Consider the following 4,391-nt stretch of genomic DNA (forward strand, 5'->3'; position numbering starts at 1 on the left):
ATACGTTCGGATTTACCATTTTGTTGAGAGGTTTGAGGGCAAGAGAAGCGAAAGACAAGGCCATTTGAATAAGCAAGTTGTTTAAAAGCATGGTTATCGAACCCCCCCCCCCCCCCCAAGATCACACTGGAATGTTTTGATTAAGGTATTGAATTGAGTTTGGATTAGTTTATGGAATTTACAAAAGGTGGGAAAGGTGTTGGACTTGTATTTAAGTGGGTATACCCAAACGTATTGGGTGTAGTTATCAATCAACACCATGTAGTATTTATAGCCAGAATTACTAAGTATAGGTGAAGTCCATAGGTCACAATGGATAATATCAAAAGGACGAAACGTAACAGAATTAGAATCATGAAAAGGTAACCGTTTACTATTCGAAAGTTGACATGAAGAACAAAAAATGACTTAATAGTCTTATTACAATTGAAAATTAGAAAACGACTAAGGTAATCCAGCACGTTCGCGCCTGGATGTCCAAGACGATCATGCCATGGGGTGGATGCTGAAGAAGACAGTAGAGCAAAGGCTGGTGGAGTGAATGGATAAAGATCCCTGGAGCTATTGTGACGGGAAAGGTGGCGTCCATCCTTGAGGTCCTTTAAAGTAAAACCAAAATGATCAAATTCAACAGATACTTGATTATCTATAGTAAATTTACGAACGGATAAAAGGTCTTTAATAACTTGGGGTGAGTGAATGATATGGTTTAATTTGTAGGTATTGTTTGGTAAGGTATAAAAGCCATTGTCGGAGCCGTTAATTGGTAGACGTTGACCATTACCAACAAAAATAGGATTAGAAGAAAAAGACAGAGGAGAAGAAATTTTACCCGAATCGGATGTGAGGTGTGACGATGCGCCGGTGTCCATGTACCAGTATGGGTCTCGGTAATTTAATTTCATGTTGCTTAGAGCCGCACCAATGTCACTCGGGTTGAGACCGTTAAACGTCGGCACGGGGGCAGGTTGGGTCGGGCCTGCAAAGTGGACCTGATTGGGGGGCTGTTGAATGTGGGCGGGTGGGTAGGAAATTTGGTGAGATGGGGCGGATGGGTAGGGTGATGGTGGGACATGCCCAAAATGTGAATTGGTGGGGTGAGGGTATGGAAAAGTGGTTTGTTGGCTACTGTAGTGATTATGGGATGGGGTAAATGTGGAGTTTGGCCGAGAAGTATTGTGGTTTTGTTGTGAGGAGTTGTTTTGGTATGAGGTAGGATAATTGGTATTATTTCTAGGATTGTAAGTTTGGTTTAGACCCCCGCTCCCCCGGTTGCTTCGACCGCCTCGTCCCATACGAAGGTTGAAATTCGGGTCGTAGTTGTTGCCACGATAATTACTCCCCGGATATGTTTTATCGGATCCCGTGTTTGCATTAGGAGCGTCCGATTTTTGTTGTCCTTGTGCCGTGTATAGCACGGAATCACCATGTGTACCTGTGGACAGTTCGTTTCTGGCCGATATCCGACGCATCTCTAGGTCAATAATGGTGCGGGCTTCATTCCATGTTGGCGTTCCCGTATTAATTATTGTGCCGATCGTGTCGAGTTCCTTCGGGAGGCCGTTAACCAGTTGAATGATAAGAGATGATTCGTCAACCGGTTTGGTTGAATGTTGGTGACACTATAGGCTGGATGAATGTATGGTTTATTTGGGGTGTCGGTTTTGGTGTTCGAAGATGAGTCTTTTCCGTCGGCCATGGTGGCGGCGGCGGTGGGTTTAGGTGTTTAACTTTGGCTCTGATACCATGAAAGTTAATGATAATCTCTTGATTTCAAAAAAAGGATTACATGATAATATATAGAATAGATGCCATAACAACTTTAGCACTATATTAGGAATCCAAATCAATTATAATAACCACTAAATAATATCTATAACTAATAGCCCCTTATCGTCCCAATATCGCCGGGGTGGGGGTTGGGGTTGGGGTTGGGGGGGTTGTTTCCCCCCAAAATCGCCCCATTTCACCCTTCAAATTCGCCCATTACACATGGTCTAAGTATTTTATTTTATTTTCTAACATTTAAGACTTGAATTCATAAAGTTTGGATGTTTAAAATTCTTTGTTTATGTCATTGAGCCGCAAGCTTATAACCACATCTCTTTGTATCAACTTCATCTTACAGTCCACACATCTTTGTGTACCTAAATATATATTTAGTTTGACAAATCATTAAATTGGGTGTATAAAAAGCTTTCAAAGATATTTTTGCAAGGCATATAATAATTTTATCTTTTATGCGTCGATGGTGTACCTATCAAATCCAAACCAGTGGACCGTGGACACTGGATAGAAACATGTACATTTAATTAGTGGTTCGTTTATTAAATGGATACTGAATGGAACTAAATGAAATACAATTATTTCTGAAAAAGAAAAATATATTATTTTATCAATGAAGACTACTAATCTTGTATAAGAGATTCTGGTTACTGGCAAATTCTCCCTTTTAGAACTCGAACCTTGCTTTCCCCATAAAAAAACCTTAGAGAAAATCTCCATAACTACCCCGTCAAAATGGTGATGTTGGACTAACGGTCGCAAATGCATGTTGCAACCATTTTTCAACCGAAAATGCAGTTGGAAAAACACAGGTCGCAATTTCTCTGTTGTGACCATTTTGTGACTGTTGTTTTATTTGCAACCACTGATGCCATCGCAAATGTTGCTACCACTGCGGCTGTCGCAACTCTTTGCTAAATTTGCTATTGTTTTTTTTTCGGTAGCAAATTTTGGTCACAATTGCTCAATTTTCTTGTAGTGGTTTTTATTTTGAAGAACAGAGAAATATTTGTTTAAATTAGGAACTGAAATTACAATTGAGATTTATTTAATAATAACTAGTTGTTTGCCCTCCGAGCGTTGCTGTGGAAGACCCGTATATGTGAAGGTAAAAAATGAGTGGTGGCACTGGGCACAAAATCGGCTGATCATGGAGTTGAATATCATTAGCGAATTAAATGTGAGCTAGCTCTCTAATGTTCAACAACTTCAATACCTTACTTTACACATTGGTGATTCTTCAATGAATCTAAAAATGTGGTACTTAAGTTTATAAGTTTAATACACAAACATGATTTTAGTAATACTTAAATGTATGCAATCTGTTTATGTTTATATGATCTACAACATAATTGTGTTGAGGCACGACGGCGTGTGGAACAACTTAACTCAGTGGATTTGGAAGGAGAATGCAAAGATGAAGCTGCCTTTTTTCTTTTTCGCGACAATGGTTTGACATTTTAGTAACGACAATAGGGAAATAGTCTAAAAACCTACTTCTATGAAGTCAACCAAGTTCTATAATAACCGTTAAAAGTCTAACGTCCGAAGCTATTACTTCTATACCAAATGCTAATGCGGACGTACCTCCAGTGACGGATCTTTAATGTTTATTAGGGATGGACCGAAAGTCACGAGAAACAAATTTTTTTTCCAATTTCTAGTTTTTGGGTCGGCAATCTAGTTCGTCGGGTCAAACAATTAAAAATTTATATTTAATCATTCAGCTAAAACACCAATTCAATCATTCAAGTCAAATTATCGTTCTTACACATAAAAAACTAATTATTTAAACAAACAAAAACAAATTGCAAAGGGAAAGATGAGTATCATAAAAAGACAAGATACGAGGGGAAATGTGAATACCTCAAACTCACATTCAAATACCGAATTCACATAATCAAAACACGTATATTCCTAATTCATGAAATGGGACCAAATTCAATTACCAATTCTTCCAATAATTCAAACCCTAACATACCAAATCGGGGGAAAAAAAGTTGAACATGTTGCTTGTCTAATGTTTGAATTGTGATTCGTAAGCACTCGTTACTCGACCCTAGTCTAGTGGTCTAAGTCTTCTTCGAACGACCTGCTTTTGCTTCTGTTCGATTTCAATTTTCATAACTTAGCGCCCGGACAAAAACTCTTCTGTTTTGGTTGTTCGATCAAGGTTTGGAGTGTGAACTTATTGTTAGTTAAAAAAAATCATTTGGGCTTGGGCTTTTTTTATTTTAAAAAAAATTGGGCTTATGCAGCTTTCTTTATGTTTATTAGGTAAACGGTTTCCCGTTATTCGGCTTTAAGGAGTTTATTTTTATAATGATTTAAGTGTGGGGCAGACACAATAATATGGATGAGCCGGACACAAATAATATAGATAGGCCAGACTCAATGCATATTTCTTTTTTTGGGAAAAATTTATCCTACTACGCGAAAAGCCTGGATGGACCGAGGCCCGCCATGGCCCATAAGAAGATCAGTCCGTATACCTAGAGGTACGCAAAAAAACCGAACCCAGAACCGGACCCTAAAAAAGAACCCCGAACCGGCTTTTTTTTGTACCCGGATTTTGAATACCCGAACCCGACCCTACCCGTAGGGTA

This window comes from Bidens hawaiensis, unplaced genomic scaffold (assembly GCF_021521415.1).
Source record: "Bidens hawaiensis isolate Kalapana, Puna unplaced genomic scaffold, B.hawaiensis_p1.1 tig00419364_1, whole genome shotgun sequence".
Classification (NCBI taxonomy): Eukaryota; Viridiplantae; Streptophyta; class Magnoliopsida; order Asterales; family Asteraceae; genus Bidens; species Bidens hawaiensis.